Here is a 27,350-nt window from a genome sequence, read left to right on the forward strand (position 1 = left end):
AATGAAGTTACTAGTCATCACTTGCCATTGTTCTCTAATAAACGCCTAACTGTTTTCACTTTTTATAGTTTGTGCCTAAATAATAGGAAGTCAGCCTGTTGAAACAGAAGAATGTAATATTACACAGTGTGGAAGTACGTCCTCCTTCCTAATATGGCAGTAACGAAAGTACACATATGATAAATTCAACTCTGAAAATAACATAAATAAACCCAAAATTAGAAACGTTATTTTGATTCAAACGCTGGCGGTGCGAGATGCGTGCACTTCATGTAATTTTGGCTTGCTTCTGTCTACTTTCTTGTAAGGGTGGCAGTACACGACCCTGCACCCTTGAGAAAATATACAATTTTTGATAAATTCTAGAAAGTTAATTTATTCCACGGTTGATCAAAACATCCTGTGTGTACCTGCCATATGTTTTCGGCAAACACTCACCATTGTGCTGCAGTTCATTGTTCCCACTTTATGAATAGAAGTCTTTCAAAAACACACATAAAGCGACCCCAGCTCTGCCTCCAACCTCTGAGCATTGCATCTGCATGTTTAAACACCTGCTTCAGTTTATCATCAATTCTTCATAACCGTGTTAAACAATAATTACAGTAACTGATACATTATGAATGAAAAGCTACTCACTCTTTCTTGAAAAGCATTAGTGTTAAAATTACGAGTTATCCATTATCGATACAGCCTGCCTAAGCTGAACCGTTGAAGGACAAGCACACATACCTGTGTAGACAGCCTTTACTGTGGAACAAAGAGAAGCATGTCATATCCTTTTCCTGCTTTAGTTGCCGTGAATGTGCTTTGATAAGGATTTCCAAGAATAAAAAGGTAAGCTTTGTTGTGGGTCACATGTAACTATGAGAATAAAGCAACATCGCCTCCAATTTTTTGATCAAATGCTTTTTAAATATTTTGAGTTACAAGATACGTACTTGATTTCCACTGAGAGGTTCCTAAGGGACATCAAACAGATGATGAGTGAAGCTTGAGTTGTCTATGATGTCACTCGTAATGTGCCAAAAAATTCACATGTGGAAAAATGGTGTAGAAGTACATTTGTACTTTAAAAAAACATCACGTTGTTTCTCCACAGGGAAAGTACTTTTCTGATAGGGTTACTCCCCTAAATGACCATCAATATTTAGGGTGTTCCATTGCCATTTTCATGTCTCCCTTCCCAGTATTAAATCAAGTTGTCTTCCCATAATCGAAACTACTTGCAAATTGTTGGAGAGTTCCACAAACGTAATAATCAGTGTTGACACACTTTTGCTCATGGACCCTTTGTGAAATAGACACAATCCTGCCAATAGTACAAGACTTGTGAACGTTGATATTCTGCCAAACTGATGGAATTTACATGTGCACAAATTAGACTTGTAAATGGGATCATGCCTTCAGGAATGTCATTTTTTCCCTCGAAAATGTAAATCAACTTAGGTGTGAAAAATATTCAAGGACAAGGCCCCCATTCGCTAAACCATGAGGAACAGGTAATGTGGAGTGACTGCACATCACTATAGAATCAGTACCATAACAGGCATAGTAAAGAATTAGCAAAGATGCTGAAAGGAAAAGCAACAAGCAATCTGAAATCATGGTTCCACGTAACCCCAGTCTCTAGTGCCTTGAAATCATAATACATGCCAAGTCTAAAAAAATAAATACAAAACGCGAATGAAAAATGTAGTTAGTGGGGTCCTGTCTTTTCAAGACGCTGCCAGTGGAAAAACAACTAATTGCAAATGACAAAAAAAGGTTAATTTTAATTTGTTAGCAGATTTTCTAAAGAGGAGTCCACAGAATGTGTTTTCATTTTAACAAAGTGTAAAATGTAGGTTTATGTTAAATAATGAAACACCACACTTAAAGAAGCTCAGGTTTATTGCTTACACCTCAGCCACTGCCTGGGTCTCAACTATTGTTACATTCTGCCTGGAAATGGTGACGAGAAGCTTATAACAAGACAAGCCGAAATCATTAAATATTAAACCACTTCACTTTCCATTAAACCTTTACCTTTTGCAAAACAAACTTCTTTACACAAATTCAAAACCTTGTGTTTTGCCAAATATGAAAGAGAAAAGGTTACAGACCACAGCAACAAAATATTCATGCTCCCGAGCCCAGCGGTGTATTATCATCAGAGAGCTATTAAGGAGGCTGACACTCAAACCTCCAACAGGCCTCAGGGCTTCAATATCATTTTTTGTCGAGCTAAGGTGCTGCTGGCTGTTATGATCAAGCACACAATGCATGTCACGAATAAGGTAGGGACGTAAACAATGCAAAGCCCCTATTTATATACTGGCACGCACAGCCTCTGTAAAGTCATATATTTCCTTGCACTTTGGCACTGACAGGCAATTTTTCTTTGCGAATATAATGAACAGTCACAAAAAAGATAAACAAGGTCTCACATCCATAAATCGTTTGTTTTAACCAATATGGCATTTTAACTCATGTAGGAGACAATTTGTTATTTCATTTCACCTTTTCTCTGTAACAGGTTTTTTTCTCTTCTATGAAGTCCTGAGAGGTTTAATTTTGCTAGAATGTTTTTAAATAGTGTTACATTTTAGTTGTGAATCATGTTGAGAAGTTCAATTCCATCTAAGCATTCGAGGAATGGAAGCCATTCACCCCTGAGACTACTTCGCCCTTAATAAATTAAAACTAAAAATAAATTTGAAAGTGTTTTTATAGTTTTATAGTACTGTGTTATTATTATTATTATTCCCTGGCGCAGGATGGTCTAACAAAACAAAGTTTGTTTTTTGGGTTTTGATATATCCGATCATGCAATAAATAAATTAAACTGATGTCTTCAATTAATTCCTGTGTGCCAGAGTCATAACTTTTTTGTGCGTCGAAGTTTAACACGTGAGGGAAAAAAAAATTGCAGTCAAATGACACACCATTTTAGAATTGGGTTATGCGGTAATTTACATCCACAACTGGAACTTTTTACCAATGAAAATCTACAATTACAATATGTTTTCAGCAGTTAAAAAAATTTAGGTTAACAGTGAGACCATGGTGGTCCACAGGGGAGTAACAGGGAGCAGCTACAGCGAGTGCATTAAACATCTATATATCTGTTCTCTTTGTGAATTCAAAAAACATTTAATGTGTTTTTAATTCAAATCCATTCGCACCCTTCCACCTATTACCAAAGCCTCTCAGAAAATCAGGAGTGCAATGGGGTTGTGAGCGACAGGTTTTATCTATATGAAAGTGTTTTATTTGTGCAGAACGAAATCCTGACCCAAGATGGCACATTTGTACCAAACAAAGACCTGCAGATTCCAAAATGTTTGCGGGAAATCTTACTTAAATTTCAATGACTACGAATGAGATTTTTGAGAATTCTAGATTGCTCAGATCATACATTTGTTGCTTTAAAATCTTGTGTTTTTACTGTAACACGAGCAGGTTAGCCCCTCGAACACTCAAATGTGCCACAGAAATATTCAGTCACTTACGTAACATCGTTATACCTCTGCTAGAAGATTATTCAAAGTCTGTCACCCACAAAAACTCACAACTCTAAAGTTCTAATATGTAGAATGCCTGCTAGGTCTTATGCAGTGTCAATCAAGATCCTCATATCGAACCACCTTCGGCACCTAAAAAAAGCACTTCATTTCCTCTGTATCTTGAAAGGCTTGCCCCGTGCACATTTCTCCTTCATAACTACCACCAATAAAGTAGTTAGCAAGATTATTGGTAGTGAAAAACCAAGAGGCTGACAAACTGATTTTTGCCACAGGCAAATTGTCAAGGGTTGCTTCAATCTTCTCTCATCCATTATACCCTTCCTGTTTCAATGCATTATTTCAGTATGGTAAAAAAGAATCCCCCTAAAGTCAAGAATGGCACCTCTCCATCGAAAGCCTCAATGACTTCAACAATGTTTCAAGAGTTTTACCTATCTCATCAAACACACAGAATTTTCTCAGGTCCTCAAAAATTACATCATACTTCAAGAAGAAGACAATATTGAAAGCAATTGCTGCTGGATGAGCTACACGCGTATTTTTGCCCATGAAGCGAAAAGTAACTACTACAAGGCTACAGGGAGAATACAGGGCCAGATTTATAAATGGCGTGCATTGCAGGTGCTCACGCTAGGTGACGCAAGGGCAATGGAAACCCTTAAGTGAGATTTACTATGCCACGCAGAGTCATCTTGCATGGCTCTGCATGTCATAGTAAATATGGAGTAACGCAAGGCAGGCAAGTCACTGCCTTGCATTACTCTGCCCTGGAAAGGTGTTCCATGGGTGGAGCATGGATGTTCCCACACATACACCACTGTTTTTTGTGCATCCCCAGATTTACTAACACTAGTAAACCTGGGAATTCATCAAATTTGTACGCATTCCCAAGGGAGGTGTAATAAGGAGAAATATGTTTATTTCTTCATGTTTTGTAATTGTTTTTGTGCAGGAAGGTGTTCCTTTCTGTGCAAAAAAACTCCTGACTGTGACACAGGCACCCTTGCATCATGGTGCAAGGGTGACTGCATTAGCACTTGGCAGCCACAAGTGTGCCAGTGCAGAGGGGGAGCAGGGATGATCCATATCTTAGTAGATATGATGCATTCCTGCCCTCTCCATTTAATGCAGCAGACCATGTCGTCTTGCTGCATTGCGTTACGCCAAATATTAGTAAATCGGCCCACTGTGTTAACAGAGAATGTAGTGACAGACCTTGCTCCATCAGCCCTGTGGAAGACAGGTGAAGGGGGATTTTTCTGCAGCTGTTGTAATACCAGCAGACTATGATAATGTCCATTTCAGGGAGGTTCTTGTCTCAAGTGCCTCACCTGAATGTTGGGGCACCAGACATCATGACGTCAGTGTAGGTTGGTGCCCCTGGTTGTTCTATGGGGCAGGAGAGGTAAGTAAGCACAAAAAACCTCGGTTTTCATTTATCATATGTAGTTTTCACTACTTCTGTTATCATTCAGAATCAATATGATTGAGAACGAAAAGAAAGTATTCTGAGATGAAAGAACTGTAATTCAGAGGTATGCCAAGTATGACGTGTATGTTTGAGGAACGCATGTGCGTGCAAGTTTATCTGTCATCTAGTAAACACCAGAGTGAGTGAAAAATCATAGTAACCAAATTAAATAAACATACAAATTCTAAATAAAGGTTTATCATGTGCCTAAGACCAGAAATAAGAAACCAGAGTTTCCTTTCCAAATGTGTTCTTTATTCACAGCCCTCATTCACCCCAATAAGAACTGTGTAAAGTGGTTTTTAAATCAAAATGACGTGTAGTATCTATTAAAAAATACATTCAAATTTCTGTCTCTCTTGTTGTGTTGAGTGTTATAAACGGTTTTGAGGCCAATGTATTGTGGGATAAGTTCTGCCCCTGTCAAACACGTGCGTGCAGTTACAGCTAAGATATGAAAGATGAAATTAATATAAACCCGAAATTGTTGCCTTTCATCTTTAAAACTACCTGAATCGATTGCATGTGCTCTAGGTCACGGGCCGCCTAATTCCACAAAATGAGAGGCGCAGTACCTCTATCTATCTATCTATCTATCTATCTATCTATCTATCTATCTATCTATCTATCTATCTATCTATTTATCTCTCTCTCTCTCTCTATATATATATATATATATATATATATATATATATATATATATATATATGTATATGTATATATCTATATATCACACACTCACACACTCATACAACCAGTCACACACCGATAAAACCACTCACACACCCACCACACAACCACACAGCTACTCAGACACCTACTCATACACCCATACAACCACTCACACACCCACTCACACACCCAGAAAACCACTGACAAACCCATTCAGAGACCATACAGCCACTCACATACCCACTGACAGACCTATACAGACACTCACACACCCACTCACAGATCCATACAACCACTCACACACCCACACAGATACAGTCACAGATCCACTCAGATGAGATATGTTACAAATAGTATCACTCATTAGTAGTACACAAAGATTAGTCATTTATGTGGTAGCTTAGTATCTATCTTTAAGTCTCAAAAATGTTTATTAAACATTTACACTCACTGGATGATGTCATCATTGATGTCATTTGAGATGTCATCAGTGATCTCATCTGTGATGTCACTGACCATGTCATGAGTGATGTAATATGTGAGGTCATAAGCAGTGCATTGCGGGGGCGTAAGTTATAGTTAGCTCAGGTACCTCTGACAAGCTGAATTTCAATGGTTTTGTGCGTGGGAAATCTTAGCCTAACTATAAGATCCATGTAACCTTTGTTTTATTCAGTGAATTCAGGGATCTTAGAGTTAGGAAATAGAATTAAAAAAAAAACAGAGAAATTCACTTTAAAAAACCCAAAGATTACAGGGACGTTATAGTTAGGTTCACATTTCAAACGTACAAAACATTGAAATGTACAAAACCTCTGCTCGCAGTGTGGAGAGCTGTTTGACAGCTCTCGCCTCTTTGTGAGCAGAGTGTTTGCTGTGACTCAGTGGCAGCTGCAAAGCTGACGCCAAACCACAGCAAACAGCTATGTCCTGGGGTGGGACACAGTAGGATCCTGCCTGGGGGGGTGGTGGTCCCCAGGGCCATCGCTGGCTCCACGAGGGGGGCCACATGGCCCAACTCCAACAAGCATTACCCAGGGAGGTGGTAGCCCCGGGGCTGCGGGGGCAACGCACCACCTGCATTCAATTTTCAAAAGTTCCCCAGGGATGTGGCAGTTCCCGGGGCTGGGGGGGCTGTGTGGCCACCATATTCCATGTAAGAAGTGCCCTGAGGAGGTGGTGGCCCTGAGGCTGTCGGGTCTTCCCCACACAAATAGTGGAATTTACCCTGGGGAGGTGGTGGTCCCCCACATTCTAATTATTCATCGCCCCAGGGAGGTGGCAGCACCCGCGGCTAATGGAAGCCCTAGGAGGGGGGGCACATGTGCCCCCTCCTTATAAAAGTCCCCAATCCCCCCGGGACCTAGCCCACCCGGGGGCTAATAAAAAGAAAAGGGTAGGAGACCACCCTTTTAAAAAAAAGATCTGAAAAATCATTGGATCTGGATCTGTGGATTTTTCTAATATTTGTTTTAAAAAAAAATGCTTTTTAGCCCTTGCGGGGTTCCTCAGGGGCCCCTGCACCAGAACTAAGGAGTCAGGGTGACTCTACCATGGCCCCTTTTCTTATTTTTGACTTTTTTTCTGGGACTCAGCTGAATTTGAGTCCCAAGATGGCTGCCGACACTTCCTTGATATAGATATATATTTCATCCTTTAATATCACCAAAACTACTGAAAGTATTTTTACCAAACCACAAGAAGCGTAATCCGCCGAACAGGATCTAGCTTCCTGACAAATTTGGTGTAATTCCATTCAGCGCTTTGGGCTGTAGACGTGTCTAAAGACCCAAAGGAAATTTGAAAGGGGAAAGTGAGTTTTGTGATCCCCACTTTTTCTCGGCCCCCACTTGATGGATCATGCTGAAACTTTCAAAACGGCACCTGAACTGACCAAAGTATAAGTTTTGAAAAATGTCCGGAAGATTCATCAAGGGGGGCCAAAGTTATTGGGAAAATAAAAAAACGCTCTGACTACGGAAACTAGGTCCTAACTATAACTACCTAGTGGCGTTCGCCACTAGGTAATACATAAGTAATATATGCATATAAACATTTAACAGCTTCATGACAGTCATCCCAAAAGAGAATCAACTGGCTTACTGCACGCCAAAAAGGATTTTGCTGCTGTCAGAAGTGCAAGGCCTGTCAGATAGGATGAAGTATAAACACATTAAAGTCACAGAGAGGTAGGATATTCCGGATCAATGACTGGATCAATTGTGAAACCCCATATGTAGTTTACATTTTGGAATGCGGATGTGGTAAACAATATATTGGTAGTACCATTAATAAACTAAAATTACGAATTTTTCAACACGTCTGCTATTAAGGACATGACCTATGCAATGGCCATGCACATATGCATAAGCATGGAGGGAATAGTATGGGCCTTTGTTATTATTGGATTCACCAGGTGAAGAAAGGTCCAAGAGGGTGAGATCGAGAATGTGCAATCCGGAAGTCAGAATCACGATGGATCACATTGATGATTACAGAGCTGCCTTGGGGTTTGAACTCTGATGCAGAACTACATGTATTCTTACGCTAAAGAGCTGTGTGACTGGTTAATGTGCATTTGTCTGCAATACAAGGTGTATATTGAGATCTCATGACCCAAAAATGGAGTATATTGAGTGACGCAATCAGGGGAAAAGTAGTGTAGTGTTGACACAAAACAGCCTGTTTTTATTACTTGTGAAGTACTAATTCCATTTGCCTATCTTTCACCTATAATAGTAATTATGTAAATGATGCATTGGGTGACGGTTTAAAATATATATTCACAAGTGCAATTTGAATTTTGGGCCTAGACCCAAGGTGTCTGGAAAGGACTAGGAGAATGGGGGGCAGCTCATCAGGGATGCTGATTGTATAGATTATGATGCAGGAGGTGGTATAGAAAATGACATGCACACCCATCCCGGTTGACTTTAACTCAACATGTATCACCTTATAAAGTTCGGTTTAGCACAGGTCACTTTACAATATAAAGTGAGTGTTACAAAATGAGGGAAGGGGGTGGTTTAAATACATAGGATTCCCTCACCCCCTTGTTTAGCAGAAGCACTTGTCACTTTAAATAAGAGTAAAGAGTTATATATGATAGTGTCAACTTTATTAGATCGTAAATGACATGCTGACACCCAGGGAGGGATCGGCCATCTCGGGATTGGGTGTATGTGAAGAATAATACTGGAGTTCACTGTGAACAAGACTCCTTGGGGAGTTGAAACGCGTTGGTGGTTGTTAATCTGGCATCAATAAATAGGCACTAATTGAACTTCATGGAGTGCAGTGAATACTTTTGGTGAATTACACATATATATGTATATATCTATATATATATATATATATATATATATATATATGTATATATATATATTCACAGAAAAAAACAAAGGTTAGAAAAAAGAATTTAAAAAAGTGTTAGAAATTCACTTAAAAACCTAAGGTTACAGGTAAGTTATAGTTAGGTTCACATTTAACTCGCACAAACCCATAGAAATTCAGCCTTATGGTAGGGCTGCAATTAATGACAATTCCTGAAGCAAATGCCACTTTTTGGCCTAGTATGTGGTATCAAAGTATGCTTTGAAATTAAATGCCTCAGGTATGATGGGGTACTCACAGGAGGCCACTGATTGATGAGGTGCAGCCTGAAAGTTAAGACGTGCTCGAAGCACTTCCGACAATGAGGACAGCATTGGGCACCTGAATCAGTATGTCCTCCTGGTCTGATACATAATGGGATGCTTTAACCTTGGGGCTGCGCCTCATCATTCACAGTAAGGCAACCATTCCCTAGGTTAATTCATGTCCATATGAGACCCTGGTTTCCTCTTTAAGGGTCGAAACATCGTCGACAGTTAACAAGACCGAACCCATTATTTCTCATCCCAGAAGGGGAATTGTCCTATGGATGCATTTGCTGGAATATTAACAGAGGCTGTCATTGTATATATATCAATACACCAATTACTATAGAAGCAACAATGAATTTTTAATTGTGATGTTTCTGTGGTGTTTTCTCACACTTGGGGTGCACTTTTTATCTATTGTACAATCGCTAGATATAAGCAATGTTCCCTGATAAATTCAGCAGCAGGAAGTCCTTCTCCACTACACATTGCCTATAAGTGAGTTTTACATGAATGTTTGTTTCTTTAGACTTATAAACCTAGGTTCATGTGAACATTTGGGTTGCTCTTGTGCTTTATTAACTTGTTTATAATGTTGGCACCAGACAAATCTTCACAAAACTTACCAAAAAGAAGTGCTCTTTTTTGCCTAGTTTGTGCATGGAAAGTTTTGGGATGATCCCTCAAGTGGTGGCTGAGAAATAACAGGTGTTGCAAAATGCAAATTACCCATGCATTTTCTATAGACTTTTTTCAGACGTTTTTTCGCAAAAACTGCTAAACAGAATTACACAAAAATTGGCAAGAAGCTAGATCTTGGCCTGCAGATTGTGCTTTTAGTGATTTGGTGTAAATCTGTTCAGTAGTTTTGAGATAGTAAGGTTTCAAAATATCTCTGTATCTGGATGGTGGGGTTTGAGGGACTCTCGTTCTGATTTGCCCAGGTTTTTTTTCCACCCTTGGGCAATTGACTATCTCAGGAGTCAGACTCCTGCAGGAGCGAACACTCTGATTGACTGCCAGCAACATGAGAAAAATGTTGTTGGCAGCCATTACAGGACTCAAGACTGGCCCCCAACCAGGGCCAAAATAAAAACAACAAAAAAAGAAATCAGCTGTTTTGACATGATCCTGCTGAACTCCCACTGGATTGTGGCAAAAACAACAACAAAAAATAAAATTGGGGCGCCATTCTGTTATTAAGAGGATGGAAAGAGGGGCATAAGCAGGGCCTCCTCTCCCTGAGCCCATTTTGGACCCTGGGGACCACATCCCCCAGGGCCATGTATATTATTTAAGAGGGGGAGAGATGCAGCCCCTCCCCCCTCCTTGAGCATAATTAGGCCACAGGAACCACATCCCCTGGGGCCACAAAACATACAAAGGGGAGGGGGCTGCACAGCTCTCTCCTTGACTGTGAAAAGCCCTGGGGATAAAGGCCCATTCCTTGAGCTGATATAAGCAAAATAAAGGAGACGGGCCACATGGCTCCCCTCTGTGAGCCTGTGAAGGCCACGTGGACCTGAATGCCCGGGGCCAATTGTCTAAAAGAAAGGAGTTGAAAGCCAGGCCCTTTGACCTACCCTACACATGGATGACAAAAGGCCATGTATGGTGTGAGGTGGCTGCCTCCAAGTCACTGCCTGCAGACGATTCCATGCCGTGCACTATGAAAGGCCATGTGCAGCGTGGAGCTGGTTGTGTCCAGGTGCTTGGCCGCCTCCGGATGCATTGGCCACCGGGCCAACCCTCTTCTGTCCATGGCCGAAGGCTGTGCGCAGCGTGAGGTTAGCTGCCTGTGGGAGTTTGGCCACAGGATGATGTAATATGTGAGGTCATAAGAAGTGCAAGGCGGGGGGTGCAAGTTATAGTTAGCTTTGCTAACTATAACTGGTGAATTTGTGTGTTTTTTTATAGTTAACATTGTCACTGACATATTCACCTAACTATAACATCACCTTAACCTTTGTTTTTTCAGTGGATAGATAGATAGATAGATAGATATGTAGATAGATAGATAGATAGATAGATAGATAGATAGATAGATAGATAGATAGATAGATAGATAGATAGATAGATAGATAGATAGATGTATCAATTATTTAGCTACACAAACACTTTTTAGGGTTGTGGTGTATACAAGGTGAAAAGAAAAAGACAAGGTAGTGAAATCTCCCTCGATGTTATCTTTGTGCTTTTAAATTATCGATGGGAACAACAAGTTGATAGACTTGCATAGTCAGGAAAAGAGGGCAAAGAAACAAATCAGAATAATCCTGCACTATCTATCAGACTAATGTTCAAGGTTCCTAAGTACATAATTCATTAAAAGTTTACCACTTGACATTATAAACTTCTGTGATTTCATAGCCCAAAAGAGCTTCTTATCAAAGAAGTGATATTTAAAATCTTGAAATCAGTTATCCATTTTTGGTATTGTCCTAAGTTGTCATACTTTCAGAAATGATCTGTTGCCATTATCAGCTTTTGATGTAAAACGGCTATAGGACCATGACTTTTTAAAAGTAGAAATTCCTATGATTTTTGTGTTATATCCAAATATCATTGCAATTCTTTATAAATCATTTCTCAAACAAATGGACACCCTTTCACCATCAGGCACTCCTTATCTCTTTATACCACTCTTTTATTTTATTTTTATCCCTGCTTTTTCCTTTTGTCACTGTCTCTTCCTCCTTTCCACTTTTTATATTTTTCTCTCTCTTCCTCTGGATAAAAGCTTGTTGAGGAAAAATAAGTGTCAGTCCACCAAAATGGATGCAGGTAGGCTCCACTTGCAAACACTAGCTCAAATTAGGCGCTGTCAGCAGAGTATATTCTATTGACTTCCTCAAAATGAGGGACCTATAATCCCAAGGGACCCCCAAACTATGAACCTTTGCTCCCATCAGATTTCCTAAACTGGTCCTGGGTTCAATATATGCACATACAAATGATTCCTAGACCAGTATCTGTGCCCAGGCACGTTACCTATAGGCCTTCCTACCTAAAGTTAACGCAATGATCTCTAATAAAAGGGTTCACATTATATTTATTTTTATAAGGAATATAAACAGAAATCTAAATTGCATTGGGAAAAAAAAACTTAAAAACCATAGGACAAGTGAGGACAGAAGACTAGACTGCTGTTGCCGTTAGAGCACCTGTCATTATTAATAATGCTAGATGATATTGAAAATCCATATGAAAGCTGAATGATCTAAGATGAACAATCACTGTAGACCTCAGAGAAATAGACAGGACTAATAATCTTCCACTTTTAATCCTCCTTTGCCCTTGAGGTCTATTTGGAAACAATTCACAAACTTTGCCATCAGTGCTAGCCACTGGATAATGTGCCTGCCTAAGCTCATGTAGGCACCATCCCTCACAGTTATTTCTGGGATCACAAGGGCTCCTCTACTAGTCATCCTGTAAGAGAAGACAAAATCTGCCCCAACCTCACAGAAAGTACAGTTGAATGCACTTGGAATTTCAAATGTCATCATATGTGTAAACAGTACGTACAAATTGAAGTTCTATTCAGCCCATTGTCTTTAAATGCAAATCCTGATTCACTTATCAAAAGAAGAGAGCTTTAATGTATAAGACTACTCACATAGGGCCTCATTACGACTTTGGCGGTCTTTTGGCAAGACTGCCACGGTGGTGGCCACCAAAAGACCACCATGTAGGTGGTCATCCACCCGCTGTATTATAACTCACACTGAGAAAACTGCCAAAAAACAGCCAAAATTTAGAAAACTCCAGGATACTGGAGGGCGGGAAAGAGGCGGGTCCAGCATCAGCGCCGCCAACCTGACACAAATCCACCGACAAGATTACGAACCACAAATCATCACAGCGGTTCTTCCATGGTGGATAACCATTGGCAGTGCGAGCCACCGTGCTCAGAACCCACTACTGTCAGAACAATACACCACATTGGAAAGTTTGAATACCCCACACCTGACACACATCCACACACCCGGCACACTGCACTATATAGCACACCCCAACACAACCCACAATCCTTTGCTATACTAAAACGCCATTCTGAGACACAGAAAACAGGCAATTACTTAGAGAAAGCATCCTTACACCATAGGCACACACACACACTACATGCATCACACACCAGCACAACTAAAATGTAACACGCATAACAAGCACACACATTTCACAACAAGTGTCCATCCCACACAACGCACCACCCACACCCCATCACTCACCCAACACTGCACCCTTACACACACAACACCCCCCCACACCATCAACACAATCACTACCATGTCCCCACCAAAGCACCTACGTTTCACTGATTATGAGCTGAGGGTCATGGTGGATGAAATTGTCAGGGTAGAGCCACAACTGTTTGGAACACAGGTCCAGCAAACATCAATTGCTAGGAAAATTGAGTTGTGGCAAAGAATAGTCGACAGGGTCAACTCAGTAGGCAATCATCCACGCACAAGGGAGGGCATCAGGAAGAGGTGGAACAATCTAAAGGGGGAAGGTGTGTTCCAAGGCATCACGACACCAGATCGCCATGCAGAAGACTGGCGGTGGGTCCCCACCTCCTCCCCCACGGTTCACACCATGAAAGGAGAAGGTTTTGGATATACTGCATCCTGAGGGCCTGACTGGAATACCTGGGGGACTGGAGTCTGGTAAGTACCCACAACATCCATGTCACACAATTATTGTGCCCTGCATGCACAGCTGCCACGAGAGGGTAAGTACTAACTGTATCCTGGGACTTGGCTCTGGTTGTATGGTGTTTGCTGTCTCACTGTAGCTTCTGTGACAATGTAGTAGGTGCTACATGTATGTATACTAGTGGAAATCAGTAGTTCCCACCTTGCCTGAGTATTAGATGCAGATGTGGCATCTTGGTTTGCTATGTGTACGTTTAGATCACCTGTATCAAGACATCTCCATGACTGCATGTGGAGATGCTCAAATGACAATGTCACATGTGTGACTCCATCCTGCCATTTCTACGGATGTGATCTGGTGTATCACCCTACCCATTGAGTATAACCTGGTCCATCCATCAGCATATGAGCGTTAGTGGCTCTATGGTGTCTGTCCACTTTCATCTGTGTTGATCACCTGTATTTGCAACTGGATGACTCACTTTTTTGGTACTGGGAACTATTAATATATAATACTGGTACAGGTATAGACTCCATGTGAGGCAGCCATCTCATTTACACCACAGTTATGGTCTATACAGGACAGTACATATGGGTTTGTGGTTGTATTCCCCATTGTCCGTTCATCTTCATTCTACATTATGGGGTATGTGAAGATAACAACAGAGGACATTCTGATTTGGGTGTATGATTTGGTATATTTGGACTCATCCTGCATTTCCATGAGGTTGACATGTGGGCATTTCACCTTTAACCCAATGGCTTTGTTCTAGAGGTGGAAAGTGCCTAGGCAGAGCTAGCCTTTGACAATATGCAATCTCAGTGCTATGTGTGCCAGTGCCCTACCATTTACAGTGCAACATTGGTTAGTTGCTGCCTACATCATGTCTCAATGGTTACTTGGGGTCACATCTTATGAAGTGGGACAATCATTGTTATCCTTGGCCTAGCTGATGAGGGCACTTTGGACAGGATTATGTTTTGAATTACTAATGAGATCAATATGAAATGGTTTTATTCTACCACTATTTCTAAAGCAGCCTTTTGCTGTAGTGGGATATGTTGTCAGTGCAATTGCAGTCATGTAGGTCCATGTGTGCATCATGTGAACATGTAATTTCCGTGTGACATGTGTTTTTGTCTGGACTGAGGTACAGGCAATCACTTCAGGAATAGTGTGTGTGATGTTGGTTTACGCATGCAACTGTAACTTCGTGTCAGGTGGAATGGTAGGTGCTATATGATGCATTTTGTGGCTGCCTGAAGTTTAGTTGTTGTGACACTGCACTCAGTGATTGACTATGGATGTATGGATGTATCATATGTGCTATGTAGGCCATTGTAGCTCCACATACATTTATGAAGTGATGTGGTGTACCTGTGTTTAGTGTTTGCAGATATTCCTCTGTGATTGGTTAAAAGTAGTTACAGGCTTGTTCTCCAAACACGTATTCTACAAATCAGATGTCACCTGAATGGGAGTCCCATTTGTTGTGGCTACATCAGATAATGTATCCATATTGGAATATATGTACAGAGGGTTCAGCCAGCCATGTGATATGACTGGCAGGTGATGTGTGGTCTGTGAATAGAGTAGTCTTCACTATCAAGGGACATTACTAATGGACATGAACTGGTCAGGTGTAGTTTCAGAATGTGCTTGATGTGTTGTGATCAGTCACCTGCTCTTTCTATAAGTGATAGGAGTATGGAGAGGTATGATCAGGATTATGCTAGATATTTCCACTTCAGTCAGGGAATGACGACCATGCTGACATGGCTTTGCTGGTGATCATTTGAATTACTCCAATCGTGCTAACTTACTTGGATTTTGATGTGGGTGTGAGGGATGACATAAAGGGGTAGATAGTAGTGACATGTTGTGACATGATGTAGAATATGTGTATTGCCAACAGAGATAGCCGGATCAGGAGATGTTTATATACATTTGTGCATATTTACATGTGTGTATGCGTGGAATATGTTAACCCTTTCTCTCCCTCTCTGTCTCACCAGCCCTCTCTCTTTATTGGTTGGCATCAGCATTGGCAGGTGAAGGAGATGGGGCACAGGCACATGAGGATGCTCCTGGCCACAGGACACGGAGTGCTGCGACCACCGACAGTTAGGGACCCAGTGTCCCAGAGGGTGAAGGGAGTGCCATGGGGAGACCCGATCTTCCACCTCATCATCTTCAGAATCCTCCTCCAGTGGAAACTCCTGGTGGTGGTGGACCCTTCTGGGACAAACACCTGCACCATCTTTGTCCACCACCCCCTCACTACCACTGCCCTCCCTAAAGCTTCCAGGTTGTCCATGCCCGCTCACCCAGGAGAGTGGTTGTCTCATTCGCCACAGGCACTTCTGCCGCTGCCAGCCTTGCTGCCCTCAGTGAGAAGGCTGTTGACCTCCTGAGGTCGATCTCTGTGGGTCAGTCGACCATCGTGAATGCCATCCAGGGACTAGCAACTCAAGTCCAACAAAGCAACACATTCCTGGAAGGCATTCACAGTATACTGACTGACCTACAGAGATCCTTTCAGGCTCTGGCCTCTGCACTGATGGGAGCCAGTCATCCTTTGTCTTCCGTCCCCCTCCACCTTCCTCTTCCCAATCCCACACCCCTCTTTCCCATCCCAGCCAAACTACACAGACAGACCACCTCAACATCTAAGAGTACCGCTGACAAACATAAGCATCACAAGACCCACCACCGGCATGCACACAAACAATGCCCATGTGCAGAGACACCAACACCCACAACCTGCAGAGACTCCCCCGCTACCCCCACTTTCCTAGACGCCGGACACACCTGCAGACAACACACCCACATTCTCCGAGAGAGCCACAACTCCAATTCTACCCACAGTCAGCACAATAGCAGACCAGAAGACATCCATCCCAGTCACCACATCTGCAGACACACCCACATGCAGCACATCCACCATACCTGCAGTCACCACCCCAACAGACAGTCACCCATACACCACGGCATCTCCAAGCACCTCCTCCCCCTCCTCCCAAGACACATAAACCCCCACACTCACACACCCAAAAGACACACAGCACACACAAGCATTCCTCGCACGCACATGCACCCAAAACAGCTACCATGATACCTCCTACAACCACTCCTTCTCCCTTCACTCCCAAACCCTTTTGCCATGACCATCCCTGTGTCGCAGATGTTTTTCTTCTCAGAGTTGCCCCTTTTCCCTACTCCTCTCCCACCCCGTGAGACCCCCAAAAGGTCAGTGTCCCTCCCCAAGTCCAGCCCTACCACCTCCAAGACTTCCTTTTCCCCCTCTGTTACTACCCATGCCCCTCCCTCACCCAGAAGTCGACCCCTCCCAAGTGTTCCCAGCCATCCTCTAAGTCCTCCTCCCAAGCGCAAGCCCAACCCCCCCCAAACCGAAGTCCAAACCTCACTCTCCGCCCCCACAATCTCTGAGGGGCCTGCCTGCCCCCTTGATGCCCCTACATGTGGAGGTTATATATCAGTCAGGAGTCATGTAGGGGCACTCAGATGTGCCATTTGTGCATTGTGCACATTATTGTTTGTAATGCCCTATGGGCTTTTCATATTGTACATAGCTCTGTATTTATATATTTATTGATTACTATATATCTGGGCCAACAAGTTGTTGGTTCCAAGGTTACATATCTGCCCTGCTTTCTTTCCTCATGGCTGTTATGGTCTTGCCTGCTTTAGTTTGTGTGTGAGTGAGTTTTGTGTGTGTGGTGGTTGTGCTACCAGTTGTGTCTAGACAGCATGCGTGGGTATGTGCTTTGCATTTGTGATGCAGTGAAGGCTGTGTATTGTGTGTAGGACATGTAAGTATTTGGGACATGCATTTATGTTGATATTGTGTGTATTGATTGTGTTGACATTTGTCATTTGGAGTTTTGTGTCTCCTCTTGTGATTGTACTGTGTGCATGTGCATGTGTGGTGATTGGTATGTCAAGCCCACTGTGCAGTTTGTTTGCGTGGTATGACGTATGGCTGTGTGATTGTGTGTATTGGTTCTCTGGTGTTGTTATGTAGTGTTGTATGTATGTTTTGCCAGGTGTGTATTGTGTTTGCTTGACTCTGTGTTTGAGGTGTTGCGATTTTGGTGTAGTTGTATGATTTGGTGATGCTGTGCTGTTGCTGTGTGTCTGCAGGTTGGTGTGTGTTTTGGAAGTGTTTGTTGGCCGTGGTGTTTGTACTATGTCTGTGCGTGTGTGTATGTGGCTGTGTGTGAATATGCATGTCAGTGTGGGAGTACGTGTGTGTGTCACCATCGGCATCTGCTCTGGATGTGTATGTTGTGTGTGCTTTGATACCTTGGCATTATGTGACAGTGGCAGGTAAGTGTGCGTACTCACGGTCGCTGTCGTCATCGTAGCCACTGGTTCCAGAGTCATTGTATGAGCAGGAGCAATGGGAAGATGTGTAGTTCAGGTTCCATTGCGGCTTCAGATGGGTATGTGTTCCTCAAGGTGGGTGTCTCCTCTTATAGAGTTGGTTTCCGCCAGGGTTTCCAGGGTGGTGCGACCACAGTGGAAAACTTGGAGGTGTGCAGCCTCGTAATCTGCCCGGCAGAAACATGGTCTCCACTGGCCTGAAGGTGCCTACTGCCATCCGTGGCAGCCTGACCACACTGGCAGTGCCGGTGGTGATTTGGCTGTATTCTGTTGCGAATACCGCCATGGTCATAATTTGGCAGTCTTCTCCGCCAGCGTGTTGGAGGTAGGACTGCCACCACCAACACAGCGGTCATGTGACCGCCGAATTCGTAATGACCCCCATAGGTCTTATCCAAGACCATGGAATCACCAAACTGCAGGTATTTAGGTCAAACTGGGTCTATTAAATCCCTATTTCTCACAACTTCTGTTAAGTAAAAAATACTGACTCAGCTAAGACAATTGTACACTTGCTGCCATTGAAGGGATGTGCACACCAGAGCTTTTTCCAAAAAGAACTGGGACACTTAAGAGTTCATAATGGAATGTTGTAGGCTATACCTCGAGTTTCTACTAGCAATACCATATTTTATGATTCACCAATATTCAGCAATATTTCATTGAAAGCAATAAAGACTATCCTATTGATACACACTTGGATTGAATAGACTCGATTCAGTGTTGCAATGCATGTAGTCTACAATTCCACTGTAAAAATGGTTTCACCCAATTAGTGTTTTTAACTTTTCAGTAAGGCCATTGTAAGATCGCACATCAATTGCTCTAGTGGTGTGGAAGTTGAACGCCATGTGTGAGGCGCTGTTTGTATGTACACCACCTACTTACACAACAAAAATATATAGCTTCAGGGAACACCATTGTGTTCTTGCAGGGCTGCAGGTTGAAAGTGCTGAAGTGAGACTTGGCAGGGAAAATGCCTTTACCACATAGAAACACTTATTTATAAACTGGCTAATTGACTCCCAAGTGTGCCTTGGAAACATACAAGGCTGGGTGCTTATTATAAAGACATCTGACATACTACTTTGGGAAGAGTATGCCCTCCAGTAAACTATGGGGCATATTTACATGGAACTGGAGCAGCAGTGCACTGCGTCAAAATTTACAAAAATACGGCGCACCTGTGTTTCCCCTAGCACTGGTGCTAAATTTAGCTGCCAACGAAGGCATCCTTGCACCATAGTGCAAGGGTGTATAAACAATCTACAATGACGATTTGGCACTTCTAGAAGTAGCAAATCGTCATTATTGAATGATTGTTTATGTGCAGGAAGAGACTTCTTGCACATAAACAGTCATTAATGGACTTTTGCTTTTTCTATGTGTGTTGCAGAATGCAGCACACATACAAAAAGCAAAAACAAGGAGAAATAAAAGTATTTCTCCTCGTTGCTCCATGGTAATGCCTCCCCAGAGGTGGCATTAGTTTTTGGAGCTGCCTTAGATTTACTATTCGTGTAAATCTGGAGCAGTGTCAAAAGCAATGTGTGTTGTGGTGAAACGCCCACAGCAACACCCATTACACCTCCCTCTGCCGCAGAAAACCGTGTCAGAGGGGCCCATATTTACAAGGCAGCGTTAAGCCACAAAGGTGCACAGCGCCATTGGAGCATCGCTAAAAGTGTCGCTCCAGTGACACTAGGGGCATGTAATTATGCTCCTATGTCTCAAAAGCCATTTTCACTGTGTAGCCTGAAATGCATTTTTTATGAGTCGGCCAAGCACTGAAACAATTCATTATTTCATATTTCAGTGTGAGAACGTCACTGCCTGGACCATATTTTTATCAGCTGTTGCCCACCATATTTTTCACAGACAGAGCTAAACTGAGGATATGATTGGATGTATGCAGATGACAGACGTATCAAAGACAGAAACATTTTTCAATAGTGTGCATGTTCCATTTGTTATTTTTACTGTATGTGTAGTAGATGCATGGTGGACAAGACTCTTAAATATGAAGGATACAACGTGGTGGATATCAGCTGTGTCCATTAAAGATGAATATCTTATCCACCAGACCATGCATGAAATGTAGGCCTTTGATGCCATGGACATAGTAATATAAGTATTATGTGTTCAAAAGTTGTTTGTTGATGATTTGTGGTGTTCCATATATTTATTTACAACTTGATATAATAACGTGTGTTGTGACATACAACAGCAAAATAAATTGGGCCTTATTTAGAGTTTATTGGATAAAAGATGTCCCATCCGCCTTACAAGTGCATTTCAGAGAATGGCACTTGCAGTACAGTGGACTGAATTTTATTGAGTATGTGAATGGCTTACACATAAAGCAAGTTTATGTTTTTGTTGGTCATAATTTAATATAATATGTGTGACCTACTGAAGATATTGAATTAGTTATTAATTTTAAATCAAGGAAGAAATGAGTTTGTACATGGGCTCTAAAAGGACATTTGTCCTACACGTACAAGTCAATTCTAAAGTAGTAATATATACTTCATCCTTCTTTGTCTAACCTGTCTTAATTTAGACTCCTCTACTCATTCTAAAGGAGAAGCCAGCCCATCATCTGGGGAAACTTTGGAGCAGTCCCTGAAATAGGAAGGAGGCCCCGTGGCAAAGGGTCATTGAGTTGTGTGAGGAATCATGCAACTCTGGCCTTCCTCTTGTAGTGGCAGTAAAGTGCCATTCTCTTCTACAGGTGCCTCTATCATCTCCACCCACATTACTCCAACAGCATCCATTAAAGATCCCTCTCTCAGCCATCAGACTTCAGGTTGGGGTTTCATTTGCATAGGCACTTCTCCCCCTGCTCCCATGGCAACACTCCATGTTTCCAAAAAGGCATCACAGTTAATGAAGCAGCAGCATCCGCCGCATATGTCAAGGGGGAAGTGACGGGAGATGACGGGGGAAACATAAAAAAAAAAAAAAGAAAACGCTTACCATTTCCCTTGTGCCACCTCCAGCTGCCTCGCTCCTCTTGTGGTGTCCAGCATGGACACCAGCACAGGTTTCCCAGCAATCCTGGTGCTGCTTACGTACTAAAAATAGCGTGAATGCAGTGTCAGGATTGCTCTGAGCGGCTCAGTCTGCCGCTCAGACACAAGCCTGGGGTCTGTGCTGTTCCTCCAGCCCGGGTGTGATTACCTGTGTAACCTAAGTGCACATGTGTATTTGGCCGGCCTCAGATGGACGGCCAAATACACATGTGCACTTAGTGCACTCTTTCCTCCTCCCACCTCCTGTGGCCCAGCCCCGCCCCTCCCTGTACACTCTGCTGGATGAGCCAGCAGATGAAAAACGATGAAAAATAAAATAATAGCAAGATATTGTTTTATTTTTCAACTGCTGGCTCAGCCAGGGGGGCAGAGCCCCTCTGCCACTGCGGAGGAGCTGCCCCTGTAATGAACGACTTTCATGCTGGGCAGACTGTAGTGTTGGGTGTTGCTCCAGAAAGTGCAGCTCAAATGCTCCAAATGCTGAAGAACATTTGCTCTGCACAGGCTACCCAGCACAGAGTGCCTTGAGAAGGCATTGCCTTCTTGAAAACAAGGACTACCACTCCTGAGGCCATTCCTCACCATTCCCAGATCACTGAAATCCCAATTCTTCCATAGAGACAACACCCTTTTATAAGCCCAAACCCTTCTGTTCCAGTTCCACCATCATCTTTCCCCCACCTGAGGTGCCTAGGTCTTCAGATAAATTCATGGAGAATTGTCAAAATGAGGAGTGGGGGGGACAAGTCAAAAATGGCAAGGCATAACTTTTGGAAGAAACTTTAATTTCCCCTTATTTATTGATTTTGACTCTCCTTCCACCCTCACTCCCAAGTCTGGGATGTATTTATATCCATTTTTTAGAGATAAGTAAAACCCATTTGTTATGTTGTTAAAATAACTATATTGTTTATTTTTGTTTTGGTATCTGTAGGAATGTGCTTTATATTGTACATGTTTGAGCGTGAAGTAAATCAATGTCAGGGTTTTTAAACTACAACTTCTAGAACAATTGTGTACTAAGATCATATAGTGTAGTATACAAACATACCTTGAACAGATATTGGAACTAATTCTGATTTTGATATGTCATGGTTGAAAGGTGAGGGTAAACACTTGACACATGATGTGAGAGATAATTGTTCTGTAAGTGTTTGCAAGAAAGCTCTTAGCGGCAATAGGCTACATTACTTGAGGGACTACTTTGTATGCTTTTCAATTTTTATAAGGGTTACAATTTTGCTAGGACTTTAAATTTTGAACTTTACAAAAATATTCACTAAATTCATATTCTTAAATGTTGCTCCTACTTTGATTGGCGTGTGAGTATACATGTCACATAACGTTTACATTTGTGGTGTATTGTTTGCCTTATCCTATACGTTTGGTTTGGGTTCAGACAAACTGAATTGATATTTGTCAGCATTTCTATCTTTAAAACAATGTAAGTTTTAGTACTAGTTTTGTTGTGGATCTACCTTAGATTTGTACTGCAGCTGGCACTTGGTTCAAAATCTCTTCCATGTAAATTCACAGTGCAGAGGGAGCATCTTGTCGATGTTGACTGTGCAATGGGTGTGTGGAAAGTTTGACTATTTGTATGATATAGAATCTGCACTGAGAAAAGACGTTACTAAACAAGAGTTCAGAGTGTTCAGAGTGTCAGTGGAACTGGGAAATCTAATGTAAGGTATTTTCATGGACTTATTTCAGTAATAAGCACACACTAGTTCGGTGTTTAGATAAACTCTTGGACGGGGAATTAAGTAATGGCATCTTTTCTCGAGTCCTAAGAGCCTCCCATAACTCCTTAATCCAATGAAATACTTTGCCAAGTGACCCTTATTTATGCTACTCTCTTTAATGGTATGTTTGCTAACACAATTGTAACAGTATAATAGAATAAGGTGGAGGATACTAAATGGCAGTCATGGTTCAACCTGATCAAACATGGTTTGTCCTCACAAGAGAAAAGAGTTAAATACTAACTACACTATGTTACAGATGAGAAAGGGAATTAAGTCTATGAGAAAGTGGTCTAAACATTAGCCATACTAGAAGGCATTATCCAGTCTGGCTAAACAGCAATACTTGAAACATCCGCTAAGAGTAAGTCATGGTAAGTGTGATACTGTGAGTAAGTAGTGTAAGAGTGCACGTCCAAACTCCTGCTTGCTGGTAAAATAATGTTGACGCTAGCAAACCAGAGGGTTTCAGTATTAAGAGTTTGCATGCCACTGAGACATTCCAAAACTCTGAAGAAAAACAAATGATTTACACAAATCGGAATTCTGCCCAAGGCTGGGCACAATAACAGGCCAACAATAGATAGTCACTAGGCTGGGTAAATAAATGACATCTTTTGGAATGCTTATCACTGTGCATAAAGCAATGCCACAAGAGCAAAACATCGAAGGTGTCATTGATAGAACCCTGCAGAAAATTACCCCCAGTGGAAGATATCTATATCATTAATAAAATGTCATCCAGTGATTGATATTTCATTGAACAGCAGTTTTTTGCAACATCATATATGTACCATATGTATATGGTATTTCTATAGCCAAACCACAGCAGAGCAATGTGCATGGTTCACGGCAAGCTTAAAGTCAACGAGTAATAGAAAAGGAAGCTGGGTTGTGGACTATTAATGCATTGAAATATAGCGTGGCCATTAGATGTGATACCATACCTTTTTTCTGGGTATGTTACAAAGAACAATGATTCTCTCAGAGGAAGTTTAAGCCTACACTTCCATAATATTAACAACAGTTGAATTAACGCTGGTTAATGTTAGGTGAGTTAGTTCGAACAAAAGCTATGAAAGAACAGCTGGTACTTACTACTAAGTCACATAATCAACACGTGTATCAATTGCAGCACGTGGTCGTGGGATGCAATCAGTTTGCCACAACTCATCTGAAGAAACAGAGGCATAGACAAACACACATAACAGATACATTTCAGAGCCAATCAAACCTGAAAGCCCCTTTGTGTGATGAATTCAGCTAGTTGCCCTTTCTTTTATCATAAGTGGCATATCTTATTTACCTCCATGCCTAACTTCAAGATGCTTCTGAGTTTTACATATTTGGGACCAGGATTCATTTCTGGCTTGATCTTGGACAATAAACTTATGAATTTGAAAGAGCAAATCTGGAGATAAGGTTAACACCAAAAAGGCACTAATTATGAGGTGGGGAAATGTTTGATTGCTGTGCAGGGATCGGAATTCTGAGTAATGCTATAATTACTGCACCCGCTGACCTAACTCCTCACCCTCGATTTGTCAATTGGAAATTTCTATCGTCAAACAGCAGAAAGATGCCAATCAAAATGTACAGTTACGTTTTATTGAGTGAAGACCATCAAATCCGCATGTATTCACCTATTTTTGGAGGAAAAGAATGCTTTAATTTGACCCCTGATAAATACCACCTCTAGGAGAACTGGTACTTAGATTTTTGTAGTAAATACTTCACCTTTTCCCCTTTAACTCGTAACTATGACCTGCAACAGCATAATAATATGCTCAGGTCAGAGACATTGATTAAAAATTATTGAAAAATATAAAACATAAATGAAACTCTTTATGGCTTTCACATTACCAGTTAACTGAATTTAGGTGCTGGGATACCGGGCAGTCGCAGTCAACGTTTGTTACTAGAATCTATGCACCTAATTCTGGTTATTGTAGGTTATTCTAACTGGGACGGTGGAAAGGGATAACATATACCCAGCTTTACTGCACCAAAATCCACATGTAGATCCACATTTCCCACAAAACAGCCCACATTCTAGTCCCATTTACCACCTGGTTTGAGCTTAATGGCGTCTGTTACTGTTGTGAATTTGTAAAATATATATATTGATTGTTTGTCAAGATCTATCCAGGACGATAATGGCTTCTCTATGGTTGATAATGTTGGCTAATGTCACATGTCAAAATACTTAAGAAGACAGTAAATTAATTTAATGTACATGGTTGTGTCGAATGTCTCGCACAAGGTAAATGAAGTCGATTATGTAGGTTGTTAAATAAAAAATAGTAAATAAACGTTTGAGAAGAAGAAATAATGCCTGCATCAATTTCAATTTTAACACAACACTCATCAAAGACACTAACCACAGACCATTGTGACTTATTTACATGATTCTTTAACTCTAAAGACTCAGTGCATTACCGAATGTCTCGATTCATAATAAAATAATTGTAAACAATATATCTTAATTAAACAGGCTTAAACGACAGAAGAAGGGTATTTCTCTTTTTGTTCACCTCGGTTTCATTTACTCGACCGTTAAAAATGCATTGTTGCGAACCATTTGAGTCTTTTTTTGTTTGTTTTTTGTTATTTTTTGCTTTTTTGCAAATCTCTGCACACAAGAGCAAGGATCGGCGCACCTTGGTGTAAAAGAAGACATATACAGATATTTGTGAAAGTAACGATTACATTCAAACTACAAATAACTTCTTCTATCAAGGAAATATTGTTTCTGCTGTAATCTCCGGATGTTGAATTAAGATATTTGCTTCAAAGGCTACTGTTAAGATGCAAGTGTGTTTTCTTTTTACCAGTGTTAACACTTCTTAGGGACAGAATTTAAAGAACTCGAGAAAATGCATTTAGTGGAATACAAAGCAGAAATCGGTATCACCATCTATGGGATCTTTGAATTGTTTGTTAGTTCATTTAACTGGTACTAGTAGAGCACCAGGAGCAGAGTCAGGGCACCCTGGTTTGAGCAAAACAAGACCATTACAAAAATAACAGAGTGGAAAAAATCAACTTAAATAATGTGTTGCCCCAGTATTTAAAGTAATGTGTTATTTCTGAAATGAGAGGAAAAATGGCAAACTCCTAAACACAAAAAACAGTCGAGCACAGTCATCTCTCAAGTACCCTTCCAGCTAAAATTGGCATATGAAATACATTTTGCAAAGTATTGTGGAGAACATCCAAACCTTCGAGGGTGGTACTTGCAGTAGCAATGGTAGGTGTAGTAGATGGCATTGACGGAGCTAGGGATAGGCACTTGCTTCACCTCAACCACTCTGACCACCCAGTGCCCTCTTCCTTGCCAAGGCCGAGCTTTCAAACTATATAATATGTAGTGCTGGAAACATACATTAAATTACAACCATTTTCCACTATTTTATAAATTAGCCAGTGAATGTGCCTCTCAAACCCATAAGCTTTTTAGGGACATTTTCAGCTCATAGATAAGTAAAACAAACCTGCTACAAAAGGAGCAAGTAAGTCAAACACTTCCACGGATTGTGTTTATAGCAACAATTTGAAGTGTTGAGTCTCAAAAAAAATTCTAAATGCCCTATTGGTCTTTTTCTGATGAATGTCGTCAGAAAACCCTCAACTCTAAACTCAGTGCTCTGATTGGAAACTTTCATACATCAAGATGAATGCACTACCTCCAGTTATATTTTCAAACTTGGGAAACGTAAAGCAGAAAGTTTCCAACAGGCCCCTCAACTAACCATTGACAGCTATTTTTAGGTTTGTCGTTAGCCCAAACCTTTGATTTTACTAACGTTAGATGGCCAGTACACTCCCTTGTAGGAGCTTTCCGCCGGCTCCGTCCATTCTTTGTGTGTTGTGTGTCATTCGCATTATTCTTCTTCCCACCAGAGCATACATCCATGGGATAAGGGCACAGCCCACTTCGAGCCACTGCTCTTTCACATATTTTTGCTGTTAGTCATTTCTTTATATTTTGGTGAAAACCCAGTAGCTCACCCAACTTTAATGTTTTACAAAAAAGCATGACAAACAAAATAAGAATTAACAAAGCATAAAGGCTGTCAGTCAGTGCCAGACCAATTGACTTTACCACCGCACGTTTTACTATGAAAGTGAGTGAATGTGTGAGCAATAATGTTTTTAAGGTTCCTCAAAGGGTTTTGATATTGAATTTTCTGTGCCAAAAGAAAACAAAA

Source organism: Pleurodeles waltl, chromosome 4_1 (genome assembly GCF_031143425.1).
Source record: "Pleurodeles waltl isolate 20211129_DDA chromosome 4_1, aPleWal1.hap1.20221129, whole genome shotgun sequence".
In the NCBI taxonomy this organism is placed as follows: domain Eukaryota; kingdom Metazoa; phylum Chordata; class Amphibia; order Caudata; family Salamandridae; genus Pleurodeles; species Pleurodeles waltl.